Raw genomic sequence first — 14,889 nt, forward strand, 5'->3', positions numbered from 1 at the left:
TTATAAACAATTAGAGGTAATGTAATTCTTCTATGAACATTCTAACTTTCAAGGTAGACTTGTTACATTTGGCAAAGCATAGAGGCTAATAACAATAATAATGGTCATCACGTATTGAGTCCATACTGTGGGCCTGACACTGCAAAGTGCTTTATATGCATTGAAAAGTTCACTCCTTGGTGGGCCACAGTGGCTCTGCAGACAGAGTTCTCACCTGCTGTGCTGGAGACCCAGGTTCATTTCCCAGTGCCTGCCCATGTGAAATAAAAGAAAAAAGGAAAGTTCATTCTTCAAAGCAACTCCAGGAGGTTGGTTTTATTATTATGCACATTTTACAGAAGAAGAAAAGATGAACATCTTGGACATCACAGACCTAGTAAGTGGCAGGGGTGGGATTTGAGCCCCAGAAATCTGATTTGAGGTCTTTTCCCTTGATCAATTACATGATACTTTCAAAAGTGCCTTTTTTCCCAAAAGATCTCTAGCAAGCAAGGTTCTGTACCCAGCCTCCAACATTTCCCTTACACTAACATGTTGGGGAAAGTACTACTTGACTGAGGTTTGCAGGTGCTTGGATTTATTCTTCTCTCTTAAAATGTCTCTGAGTGGTGGCAGAGAAATTTCCCCGCCCCTTCGCTCATGAAGCCGTGTAGACAGGCCAAGAAGGGAAGGAGCAACTGCATCTCTCATTTCTACATGGCTTGATCATGTCACTAACACCTAGGTGGAAATGAAGTTTCACCAGATGCAGCTCGGTCCCCACAGGGACAGCTAAGCTGCAGCATCTCCAGGAGGGCCCATTGGTGACACACTCACAGTCAAATCATCAGCACTGAGCCAGCCCCCACCACTCTGACCCTGACTTTCTTGTGGACTGGTAAGGCCTAGAGGGCTTGGAGAAAAGCACAAAGCATATTCATTTGTACCCACATCAAAGTAAAACATTCTGAAAAAGGATTTCTGGTCTTTACATCCACATGTATTGTGTTTCAGGTTCAAGGTAGCTTTGTGCCAGGTTTGAATCTTGGTAAAGAGCTAAGCGTATGGTAATAGACTGACAGGAACCACATTGCTTTCATATAAGTGGGGACAAAGGTCTCAAGGATTTTCGTGGATGTCCTAGAGTTTGGGAAATTGAAAAATGCTAAGAAAAAAACCAAGTCAAGGAGTCCCTACAAATGTGGGGCTCAGTATTTTGTGGGCTACAGGCAAACAGACATCATGGGAAAAGCATCATGAATCTGTTTGGGGTGTGCCTTCTCGACACCTGTCTCCTCATTAGGGAGGTTCATTATGGGGCTGAGCATGGCAGGTAATGCAACTTACAGCAACTAGAGCTGTCAGTCAAAGTGATCTTCATAAATTCAAAACCAACTCACACCATTTCCCTGCTACAGCCTTTCCACTTTTCCATGATTCCCATTATATTAAAAATGCAGTTGAAAAGCCTCAACCTCCGGAGCATATTTCAACAACCTTATCGCAACTCCTTCTTTTTCTGGCTGCATCCCCTCCACACTAGTCTTCCCTTGGTTCCTGGAATGTCTAGTCCTTTTCCACCTCACAGCCTTTGCATGTGCTGTTTACTTAAGATTGAACCACTCATCCTCCTGACCTTTGAATGACCAGTTTAGTCTTATCTTTCTTGTTTCACCACAAAATGTCCTTGCTCTTTCATCACCTCATTCTAAGGTTCATTCCTTGCTTTGCTGTCATTTCTTTCCAAACACTTTGGTCATAACTTTCTTAACATTCATGACATATTTTTGCCTGTTGCCCACCTAGACCTTCAGATCCATGAGCAGGTCAGCCATGTCTGTCATGGTGTCATATCACAGGGCTCCCAGCACCTCACACATGCCTAGCATTTGGAGGAACATTCAATAGAAATTCGTTGAGTAAATGAATGAGGTGAAGTCCCCATGGCAAGAGTTGAGATGTCTTTTCTGTGACACTGTAATTGCCCAGCACAGGATTCCAAACTTCCTGGAGAATGAACACTCTCTGGAGAGCCTATCTCTCTGTGACACTGTGACACATTGACCAGAGACCAAGAGAATAATAAAAGATATTGCACCCAATCAGTGTCTCTTTCAGTTGGGCGGAGGGTATGCAAGTGGGGACTGAGGCCAGCTTGTGCTCCAGGTGCTGGCCTTAGGCCCTGGCGCAAGAGTGCATCAGTCTACAGAAAGGATACCTTTCTCTAACTGATCTGCCAAGAGTAAAGGGCCTGTGGTGATATACACAAAGACACAGCAGGAGCCCCCTGGGTTGTGTCAATAATGCAAGGAAGTTGTAAAGGAGCAAGCTAGCAGTGACCAGAAAGACCTACTGAAGTCTCAGTCCCAGTATGGCTAAGGGAAGGCACATCAGGCCACAAAGGCAGGCTTTGGATCACGGAGGGACATCAGGCAGCCCCATCCCTAGGACTTCCTTGGCAAGAGCAGGACTTAGAGGGATCTACTGGTCACATTGATGCAATTTGAGCCTAGTTAATTAATAGTGGGGTGAGGGGATTGAGAAATGAGAGGGTAGGTTGTAAAGAATCATGGAGACGAGTATAAGGAGAATAATTTTGTCCTACTTCTTTAGCATCTGCTTAGCTCTAGAAGATATTTATCAAAAAATAACATCCCTGTGGAAGGAAGTGGTTCCAGTCAGAAAACCACTAGCCAGCAATTCTGGTCAGAGCAGACCCTTCTTAAGCTTGGGTCTATGTTCTTGACCCATAATCCCCATACAACTCATCACCAAAGAATATCTTGATACATGTCGAATCCTTAATTCCTTCATATTCCTTTTCCTATGGAATACAGACAGGATTGGGTAAAATGAGACAGCTCATGCAAGTTGCTTGATGAATTTACAGTCTCATAACAGACTTTCAATAATCTACTCTAAGGGAAAACTAAAAGAATGAAGGAATTGAAATGACATTGTCATTCTTTTTAGTGATAGGAGCTGCATCCCATCCCTTTAACATTGTAGCAAGCCCTATCTGGGAGTTGGATCAGTAGCTCCCTGATAGTCTGTTGCATTTACTATCATTACTGCCATTGCAACCTGTGTCCTTTTCTCTTCCTCCCAGCAGCAGTCAGTATATTGACCAAAGTCTGAAGATGTTGAGGAAACCCATTCAAGGCCACTTGTCTATGGTTTCATGTGCGTTCAGCTATCCACCTCACACTCACTCCATCCTGACAAGTGCGGAAGGTGAAAACGTTGCTAGACAGTCTGTTTTCTGAGAAGGATCAGCCTATTGCTGAGCGATGTATTGCCAGGAGGGAAGGCCTTTCATTGAAACAAAATTGGTCATTCAGAGTTCACTCTATAACCTGATCATTTATTTATATTTTATGGACCTTCTACCAGGGAGAAGAGGATGCATGTGGGATCATTATCTCATTGAAAGTTGTGCAGTCAAGTGACTATCTCATTGGAGAGCCAGCCTGTTTCAGACCTCAGAGTGTAGCTCATTTAAATGTCACTTTAACCCTTTGGGATCTTGTGACCTCCAGTGAGAAAGCAGAAACCAAGTTTGTCTTTTCTATTCACATCCACTGTAAATGAGATTATGAGACACTGCTGCTGATTCCAATGACAATACTCTGTCTCCCCAACCACTCATGAAGGAGAACATGGATGGCGAGAGCTGACAGACAGCCTAGAGAAATGAGAGGATGGATTGTAGGAAAGAAGATTGTTCTTGTAAACATTCATGGCCTATGGTCATGAGATCACATTTAGTGACACAAAACATATCACAGATTAGGAAAGGTCTTGGTAGTGTCCTAAGATAAAAATCAGTACAACTTCCATGTATATAAGCATGGGATTGTTAGAGTACTTATTCCATGATCTTGCTTTCTCCACCATAATTTCTATTCTTACTCCACAGAGGAGGCAAAGGAGTTAAAGGAATTCTCCTTTGGATATGAAGCAATACTTTCTTCTCCAAGGTCTTTACAAACCACTTCCAGAAGAACTTAGTGAGGACATTGGAGTTGATCCAACCTCCCATTCTCATCCTTACCCCCAAAGGTAAGAAGATGGCTCAAGGTTCCATGGCTTTCAGTGATCTCCCTTCTCTGAGTATGGTCATCAATGGGATATGGGATGGCTCTCAGCCTCCAGTTCCACAAGCCATGATAGTTTCACATATTGAGAGAGGGGCATCTTATCAGATTGGAACAAGAGACACAGCCTTAGGTCTCCTTGGAGCTTAGTTAAGTTGAGACAGTGCTGTAAAAGGAGTGTCTGTAAGCTTTTGTTGTTGAGATCTCAGAAGTTACCCTTACTTCTACCCTCCTCAGTCTTTCATGGGGTTCTTCAAAATTTCTTCTACCTTAAGATAGTGGAAAGTTGCTAGGGGTTAGCTCATTTGAGACTCATTCTCAGCCAAGGTCTTCCTTCCTTCCTTTCTCTCTTTCACCTAGGAGTGGCTGTACAATGCAGTTCTCCTTGAGGAAATATAGGCAGAACTCCCTGGGCTAGAATATGGGTTTCGACATAAAAAGACAAAGACTTGCCTTCCCATTTCTTGCTGATGAGAAAACAGATGTTACGCCTGGAGGAGTAGCAGCCATCTGGAAAACATAAAAAAAGGCTACAGAGCTGAAGGATCATTGAATTAGGGCACTAGTTCTGGACAGCCTACCTCTGGACTCTTTAACATGCTCTTAAAAGAAAATATAACTGTAAATTGGGTATGCTGACATTTGCAGCCAGAAATGGTGGCTTTTTGTGCTTAAAGCAATTGTAGTCATATACCCCTTTTAAACATCATGAAACTGGCATAGATGATTTTAATGTCCAACTGTGTCATGGAGCCCAAGGAAGCCGACACACACAGAAGTCCAAAGAAGCACGTTATATGTGAGGAGGATGGTCACTGACATATGTACTTCTGAATCTCCCCTTCTTTATAAACTACAACTGGACAAACGTATCCTGGTCAGGCCCCTTTAGGTTATTTGAAAGGAAAAGTATACGTTTTCGTGAATGGTGAAAGGTTGTCCAAAGATTGAACAAATGTGGATGACCTGGAAAACTGACTAGACACAACAGTCAATTCAGCTTCTGTCTATTATAAAATAGTTCACTTGTTCATTTATTATGTTACAAATGTTTATTGATCACCAGATGCAAGGATCCATTGGTAAATAATATGTGTCTGCTCTTACAGAGCTTCAGTAAAGCTCTCAAGGCAGACAATTCAACAAGTACTTCCTATGATATTTAATGAGTATCTGGATAGTTGGTTCTGCATACTTTCATAGAAAAACAGAAAAATAACTCAGGATAACTAAGAACAAAAAATGGAGCTTAAATAACCCACTCTCTTTTGTTCACCTAGCATTTGTGCTTTCCCAAGAAGAGATTTGAGAGGATCAGTTTGGGAGCCTACAGAGTGAAATGCCACTCTTGGGCACATTTATCGAGTCATCTGAAAGGTGACTGAGCTCCCTCCTGCCCAATAACAGGGCTATTTCTGGAGTGTGGGCATGACTGATTTTGCTGTGTCTGGGAGACAAAGTAAAATTTATCCAATGGGCACACTACATGAAAGGGCCACTAGATCAGGAAGAAAAACAGAGCCACTTTCCTTCAAAAATAGTGCTTTAGGCATTATGGACTTTCCCTTCAAATATTCTAGTAACAATTGTGCTTCCGTAATGGGGACAAAAATAATCACCTTGAAGGGATAGTAGCCAGAGGCTCCCTCTGCAGGAGATAGGGTTCATTCACTTCAAATAGAAACCATATTTGACAAGCAGATAATTCATTTCAACTAAGCTGCTTCCACTACCAGGAAATGCAAGGGTAAGACCAGGGAATGCCTTTCCCAGAAAAAACACTGTCTAGGGATTTACACTTAAACAGTGCTATTAGAGGTAATACTCTAATTGAAGTCTAGGTTAGATATTTGTATTCTCATTTGAATGAAGAAGAAACCAAGAAGAAGTGAATGTATCAAAATCGTAAGAAAAGTCTGGGCTGAAAGCAGAGTTTCTCATGCCAACAAACAATAGGCCCAACCACTACCAGAATATATGCCCCATGGCCCTATCCAAGGGAGGCCTTGGGACTAGGACAGACCTTTCTTACTTAGTTAGCTCTCTTATGGTTCAGTCTATTATTTGACAAAAATTAAATCCTATAAATTACTTTTATTTTTTCAGATACTTTGAAATGGCATTAAAATTCACTTATGAGCACACACACATGCACACACACCATTCCTACCACCTGTCCAAAGTGTTAGATCAAATGGGTAAGCAGGTGCTTAAGTCACATGAATAGGAAGAGACTTGATCTGCTGCAGAGAGAGAGGGGAGTTATTGTTGCTTGTCATTGCATTTCCTTTTCTACCAATCTGAGGGTGCATGATCTATTTTCAGATTGATGCCAATCAGGAAATGATTCTGCTGTAATGATTCTGCCACAATGTCAATATTGTCAGTACATTGAGACATATCTCTGGAAAAGCAGAGAACACCAATCTGAATGGTTTTAAATGAGAGAAGCCATTCCTGGGCTAGTATCAGGCACAGCCATTGCATTTTACAAAACACAATTACGAAAGGAAATTTGTAGGAACAAATTACAAGGGTATTTTGGTAACGCTCACAGAAAGTTCATAGTAGGAAAAAGTCTTTGGTCCAATAATTTTACCCCTTAGAATTTGTCCTAAGATATGAAAAAATGAATAGGCAAGGATACTTATTTGGGAGACACTCCTCCATGGGTCTATTGCGTTCCTACACACCTTGCTTGGTATGCCAAGAACATAACAACTTTACTGCTCCTTATCCTGGCCATTTCCCAGAGTTGTGCTAGAAATGAGCATTCTTGAAAAATGATGTGATGTCTTTTTCTGGGACAAAAAGCAGGCTTGCTTACTGCTTATATGGAAAGTAAGTATTAAACCATAAAACTCTTAGAAGATAATATAGGGGCAAATCATTATAACATTGGATTTGTGAGTTTTCTTAGATATGATACCAATAGCAAAAGCAGCAAAATAAAAAGTAATTCAATTCAAATTCATCAAAATTAAAAACTTAAGTACATTAGAGAACATTATCCAGAAAGTGAAAAGATAACCTTTGGAAGAAAAAATAACCTATAGAAGAAAATAGTTGCAACTCATATATCTGATAAAGGCTTAGTATCCAGATTATATAAAGAACTCTTACAACTCAACAACCTAAAGACAAACAACATAGTTTAAAAAAATAGGCAAAGGACTTGAAGAGACATTTTTCTAAAGAAGATAAACAAATACCTAATAAGCAAATGAAAAGATATTCAATATCGTTAGCTATTAGGGAAATGCAAATAAAAAACCACAGTGAGATACCACTTTATGCCAGTAAGAATGGTTCTGTTTTAAATAGTAATTGGAAAACAAGCGTTGGTAAGGATGTGAAGAGATTGGAACCCTCACGCACTTTGGGTGGAAATGTAAAATAGTTTAGCCACTGTGGAAAACATTATGGTGACTCTTCAAAAAGTTAAATTTAGAATTTCCATATGAGCTGGCAATTCCAGTATGTACCCAAATAAATTAAAAACAGGTACTGAAACAGATACTTGTACTATTAATGTTCTTAGCAGCATCATTAAATATCTTAAAGGGGAAAACAATCCAAATGCCCATCAACAGATGAATGGATAAACAAGATTTTGTACATTTACAAAATGTGACATTATTCGGCCAGAAGAGGGAATGAAGTTCTTAGATATGCTGCAACACGGATGAACCTTGAAAAAATTATGCCGAATGGAATAAACGAGACACAAGAGGACAAATACTGTATGATTTCACTTCATGAAATATCTACAAATAACAAATTTGTAAATACAGAAAGTGAACTTGAGGTGAATAGGAGATGGGAGAAGGGAGGAAGTAAGACTTGCTGCTTGCTAGATATAGAGAGCTTATAAATTTTGGAAATTTTAAAGCGAGATTTAAAGTCAAAAGAACTGAGATAATCCAAGGTAGCATTAGGTGTTAATGTTATAGTAGATGCATTATCAAAATGGATGTCTTATTTTCTCTCCTTCAAAAGAAAGGAATAAAAAATCCCTTATGATAGATTCTGAAGGTTGTGTCATCAATGTTTTGTTTCCCAAAAAGGGATAAATTAGGAGATTCCTCCCTACAAAAAAAAAAAAATGATGTTTTTGAAATGTTCTCCTTCTGTCTGATACAGGGCAGACCTACTCTTCACCAACATTGGAAGGAAAATGCCTTGGGAGTTTTAGCATCCTTGGGAGAACAAACCAAGAGGAAATACATGCTTTAACTGCACAATATGCTTTAAAGTTTGTATTACAGAACAGAGCATACTAAAAGATACTTTAAGCCTTTCCAAAAATTTATTAATAAAAAGATTCAAGGACAGAAACAAATGTGAGCACAGGGGAACCAAAGAAGATGTAGAAAGCAAAACAAAAGCTTTTTGATAGGACTGACCCAACAGATGCAGACCTGAAACTGGGCATTAAGTTTCTTCTTCCATTTGAAATGGATCGCTTAGGATAGGAATCTAAAAGATGTATTAAGTGTAAATTTGAAATATTCTTTATTTCTTCAGTGTGCCTTCTCATCATCAGCAGGCACAATATAGTGGCTCCTGAAAGGCTTTGAAAAGACAAGACAAATTATGTAACATGATGGGACCTGATAAGTGATTTTTTTAAAAATATGGAACACTTCACAAATTTGCATATCATCCTTGCACAGGGGCCAGGCTAATCTCTGTATCGTTCCAATTTTAGTATATGTGCTGCTGAAGCGAGCACTATAAGTGATTTTTTAACACTAGAATTTTCCAAGAAAGTTTCTGGAATGACCAGAAGCAGCGGACTTTACAGAGTTTACACTTGAGATCAAGGCAAACCAGTTTTTTCATTAAAGGTTCAATCTCGGCCTAGAACCCACAATGCCCAGAGATGTTCTCTTTCAGCTGTCTAGTGCAGGAGCCATTAAGAAAGCATAAATGAGGATTTTCCTCCAGAATCAGGAGGACCTCTGAACACTCACACCACAGGAACTCACACAAGGGGCTTTTAATTCTCTTAGGTGTATCAGATATGGGCAGCCCTCTGAATAAGAATTGGTCCATGTCTCACAGAGGATCTGCTAGATGGACAGTTTCTGAACCTTCTACAGATAGAGCTCATTGTTAGTGGCAGTGCTTCAGAGAACACCTGAGTTCCTCTAAAATTTTGGTTACTGCATTTTGACTTGCTAAACATTAGGCCTTGCATACTTTCTATATTCTTAGCCAGTCCAGCCTTTCTGGTTTGTGATCAGCAGTACTTCTTTCCCATAGGATCTGGAGAACTTTGTTTTGCTATTTGACATCTCTTCCAGCTCCAGGATTTTACTGCCACCTCTGCATCAGAGACTGACACTGACAACATCAGGATTTCATACTGGCTCAGCTCCTCAGCCCCCCAGAGCTAGACCCAAATCCCAAATTAAATGCACAGAGGTGTCTTAATCAACTGATCATGATTTACTGTGCCCACACCTAACTCTATATTAGAAAGAAATAGTGAGTGTGGGTTTTTGTGGTTACTGTGTATTAATTTCTGTGTGAGAAATCACTGTGTTTTCTTTCCAGAAGTTCCCATAATTTTGGAAAGAACATACAAAGATTTTGCTAATGGGAGAGAGAGCAGAGGATGTGTCAGTACATAGCCAGGATTTATACAAGTACATCTTTAACTTGCATTTGATTGAGGATGGGGTGTGTGAAATTGGGAAGCAGGGAGGAGGGTATTTTGTTTTAATTGTTTGGGTGTGGGAGGCTCTGGTTATCAGTTTCCTATGAAATGTCCTCAGTGCTGGGGGGGTTAGTGATTATCTTAGTCATTAAGCGGGGATTCTGTGATTCTCTCATTACTTACACATGAACTTGGTGACTTACAATAACACTTCATGATCCAATCTCAACTTACTCTTTTCCAGCTATTACTAGGATAACATTCCTGCCTCTGGGAACCTGGCAGCATCTTTTCCATGCTGGTGAGATTGCTCTGGCCTGTGCAGCACAAGCAAGTATTAGGTAGGCAGTTTAAGATTGTGGTATGGGAGAGAGAGCAGAGGTATGTCAATTCTCACCCCTTTTGGTCAAGAAAAGAGACCATATGAGTAAGTTCTAAGTTGTGTGTTAAAGACATTGAGCTCAGAGATGTATGTGCTTCATCCTGGACAGGATCAAGTGTAGGTAAGCATTAAATTTTCCAAAAAGATGGGAGAAGGGAAGAAATATGAAGTCCCACAGATTTTCAAGAATATCTTCTTGGATAAAGGACAAAGAGCTCAGTTAAATGTCTCTGGATTGGTTGAAACAGCCTCCAGAGCAAAGAGTTTCATGCTTCTTCTTCACTGTTTCTTTCAGAAGTTCTTTCAACCACCCCTTGACTCTTCTTCCAACATGGTGGTCCAATGTGTTGATGTTTAAGTCAAGATTTTAATCACCCCTTTATAAAGTCCTTAACTTCTGAAGGGGTGTAAGAAAGAAAATATTGCTGTGTTGATATATATGATCAATAGTGTATGTCAAAGGATGATGCAAAATGAGTAAGTTTGTTTATTATTTTGTATTCATTTTCTCCATCAGTGCAGAATTCCCCCAGTAGTCATCTGTCCTGGTCATCTTTCAAGTTCTTTGTGTCCCACTCCCCTTCTCCCAGGGTACTGGCTCCCTACAAGTCGTCCCATTTAGTTTCCCCGCTTGCAATAGCTCTGTTGAGTCTACAGGCTCTAGCTTGCCCAAGGGGATAGCTTTAGGTTCTTCAGAGTTAAAATGTACAAAATAAATAAACCTTTGTCTTGCTAATATTGCCCACTTCTGATTGTATAACCTTGGTGTTATATGCAAATGAGAACTCTGATCACTATCCTCTGACTTTAGGAAACAAAACACAACAAAAAATCCAGAGTGCTGAGGTAGAAAAGAAGGGAGTGACAAAGGGAAAAAAACTTGTCCTGTGGTATTGGAGGGCTATTACCATGAGTGAATTTTTATAATTTTTTGGATTTTCAACCAACAGTCTTTTTTCAGTCATGGTATCTGAAAATTAGTGAGGTGAAACTAATGGAAAAAACATATATTTTTAATTTTCCACCTGTTCCTACCCAATTCTTGGAGAGTTTGGGTTGGGACAGCCCCGAGAGTAAAGAACACTCCAGGCATGGAGTCAGATATGAGCTTTAATAAGACTTACAAACAGCAGAAGATTTTGTACCAGTGGCAGCTATTTGGGAAGTTAGCACACCACAAAGGCAGGGGTGCAAGAGACAGTTTACAAGGGTTTAGGACAAGGACATTCTATAGGGTATAGGAAAAGTTTCAGCAGGGTTTTATGACACAGGGATTTGGAGAGTTGTTATCAACATATCAGGGGAAAGGGGTTTCAATGCTTTACAAAATGAGTGGTTTATGATACCATCTATACATTCTTTTCCTTCCTAAGGTCTGATGACCTTTAATTTCTCTCTGGGTCACATAGGCACCTATGATGCAATAAATTACTCTCAATATGTGGAGGGGGCGCCTAGCCTGGGGACCCACACCAGCTTAAAATGAAGAATTCAGTCTCTGTTAGGAATTGTTAATTAGCTAATTGAAAGATTTTATATCAGTTTTTCTGAACAGGCCTGATTTCTCTTTCAGAAATAGAATTGCCAAATTCCTGATACTTAAATCCACCAAAACATGGAAGTATTTTTTTTATTTGTTTTAGTGTGAAGATATAACGCTTTAGAAGAAACACCATATGCAACTCAGTTAATATGGACTCATAAAGTTGTCATTAAAAATTGGCCTATTCATGCCAAACTGGACATGTCTTTAGTTGGAAAGTTACAAATGTTCCATGTTTTTATTGTTAATCTATACTCCTGTTATTTTCTTAGAGTAATTGATTGGGATAATGCTAAAATGAATAAATGAGATAGGTAAAAAGGAAGAAAAGAAGAGGGAGGGTGACAGAAAGCAAATGCAAAGGCCATATTGGCTGCATAGATGCAAACATAGTTAAATTTGGCTTTAAGGCTCATGGCAGCCAAAGCAAAATACAGGGAGACATGATCAATTACATAGTTCTAATTATTAAAGGGGAAGAAACATTCTAGTTCTTTCCAGGAAGCAAACCTATTTTTCTTGTACAAGATCTCAAGGAAATCTTGCTGGTGGAACCTCCTTCAGAAAACATTAAATGATATAATACATGGTGCACTCATCTAGAGCCCTCCTTAAAAGTCAAGGGCACAACATTAAAACACAACCTAGTTTAGGCAATTTGTGAGCCCAGGTATGAAGTGATCTGTGATTCTGGCTTGAGTGTTGTCATGAACAGACAATTCTTCTGTCGGGATGGAGAGCAGGCAGCATCATACTGCCTTTTCTGTGGGAGCATGGAAGGGAGGTGGTGTGGTGTGTCAGACCAGAGATTAACAGCCACAGACCGAGTCTCCCCACAGTTGAGTTACAGATGGAGATCTATAAATGTCCTCAGTACTGGCTCTCCTAAGTCCCCACGGTTAGGCCCCATGCAGACACTACTTCACATAGGAAGCTATTTTCCACAGTTAAATAAAGAATTGAGTGTGCCCTTTCTACAAACACAGAAGAGTGTATATTCGGGCACTCCAGCCTGGATCATTCCCATGGAGCCTCACAGCTGGATCATTCCTATGGAGTCTCATAGATTGAGACTGGAACAGTGCTGGGGGCAAAGTGTCATTGTTGCATAGCACTGACTATTCTTCATAAAGTGAATTTTGTGATGTGGTGTGACTGGGCCCCAACCAGGGACAAGTGCTATAATATTTGTATAGCATAGAACAATGGTTTCCTTGACCTCTTAGGGAGTCTGAGTCTCAGAACCCACTCTCTTCATGGTCTACACTGACCTCAATACAGGGTTGGGTGTACTTCTGATTTTAGAATGTAATAAGATGTCTAAAGTTAAATTTAAGTTTTAGCCCATTTCTTTCTGTTTCCCTTAACATGCTGTCTCTTTGACCTAAATGAGACTTTCTTTCTACCCAGAAATTCCTTCCCAACCAAGAACTAGATAGGCAGGCCCATGTTTATTCAGATGTGGTGAGACAAATCTGTTTCAATTTATGAATGATTCATTCATAGGAAATGAATAGTAAAGCCCTTCTTGATAGAGTGCTAATAAGACATTTCAATATCTTCAAGACAATAAGAAGTAATATGTAGAATGTGAGAGACTTTCTGAATATCCTAATATTGCTTGTTCATTTTAGCATTCAGTGGGCTGGGAGATAGCACTACAAGGCTAAAGTGAAGGAAAAACAGTTGTTTCAATAAGTGCAGGAGATCCTTCCTGATGATTGTTTTGAGCAGGTTGGATGAATACGTTTGCTTATGAAAATGCTCAGTGAAAACCTGCAGTTAACATCTTTTCAAAGGATCAGAACAATTGAATGGCATGATACATTGCTATATTTGACCCCTCTTATTTTAAATGTCTGTCCTGATGATGTGATACTGCTTCTAGCTCATCTTGTTCATGTCCCTTGCCAGAAAGAATGAAGAGAACAAGTACACATTAGTGATTGTATTTAGCCAGTATGAGCAATACTAGGATATTGTTATACATAAGTACTACTTCCCCAAATTTATCCCATAGAGTCCCATTTAACATTATTAAATTTTGTATGCAAATGAATTTGGAAAGGAGTATTCCATTTAATTTAATACAGCTCCCCTTAGGATAGAACCACAAAAACATTCTTCCCAGTAAAAATTGGCTCCAGGTAAGCATGAAAGCTTATCCTGCTGTTTGGTTCCCCAGAAATAATTATTATTATTCCTAAAAGCAGCAAATAAACAGATGGAAAAGAGCTATCTAATTGGAGTCTAATATCCAAGCAGATGATGTATTCGTTGGTAGGAAGAGTGTAAAGCAATGGAGATCTCCATCTTGTCAGGAAGCTGCATTGCGATGAGGCACGTTCTTGCTCAGTGAGCCAAGGAACTCAGTGACAGTCTCTGCTTGGGCAGCCAACAATACCTTTATATCTGCCAAAAATGTCCATCATCCTTCCAGGTACAAAACCAAAGATTTGAAAATGCAATAAGCAAATATATACATGGGGGTATAATTCAAATAATTAATAATTAGGTACATTTTAAAATAGAAGACTCTGTAGAGAGAGAACTTGTGAACATATAGGCTACAGCAGCACAATAATATTTTTTTATTTATGTGAAAACCCCAGAAAAGGTGCAGTTGATACTTTAAAAACACAGTCCCATTGGTCTGGTCAACTGCTTCCTTCTTGGCCATGGGTAGAAGGAGAGGGAGTCTCCAGATGATCTACCTGGAAATCTGCCTTGAAAATAAACAGGCTGGGGTAAATTGGGGTAGAAACATTTCCAGGACCTGAGCCATGATTCTTCTATCTAACAAGTTAGTTGAAGGCTGCTGTATTCCTTATCAAAAGTCAACCTGCAGCCACTGGTCCAGGAAGGGCAGAATCACCCACCTATTTCCCATTGAATTGCGTACTGTTTACATGACATTGATGATGGATTTTTCAACCTAGAACTCCTAACTTGTAATGCAACTGTGCTGCTACCCAAGGATAGCTTCCTATTTTCCTGAGTTTGTGCTTGTGTGTATGTGTGTGTGTCTATTTGTGTGTGTGTTTCTGTGGTTTGTATTTGAAAGGATCCTCATAGTAGGGGCTGGGGATCCTTGGAAAATATAACTTATTGAATTGGATATCATTCAATCTGAAGGCTCTGCAGTCACCAATAACCCAATTGAGGCCAAGGGGACAGAGGGCACCCTACCTCCATTCTATCTTCAGCCTTTCTTGCATTTGAA

General features: G+C 39.8%; 1 non-coding gene across 1 annotated transcript; it reads right to left on the reverse strand.

Annotated features, from left to right (window-relative positions):
• Positions 1 to 8,707: 8,707 nt before the first annotated feature.
• LOC143653079 (U6 spliceosomal RNA) lies at positions 8,708 to 8,811 on the reverse strand. Its single transcript, XR_013161075.1, has one exon. It is a non-coding gene; the product is annotated as a U6 spliceosomal RNA (small nuclear RNA).
• Between the last annotated feature and the right edge of the window lie 6,078 nt (positions 8,812 to 14,889).

The sequence above is a fragment of the Tamandua tetradactyla genome, chromosome 1 (genome assembly GCF_023851605.1).
Source record: "Tamandua tetradactyla isolate mTamTet1 chromosome 1, mTamTet1.pri, whole genome shotgun sequence".
Taxonomy (NCBI): Eukaryota; Metazoa; Chordata; class Mammalia; order Pilosa; family Myrmecophagidae; genus Tamandua; species Tamandua tetradactyla.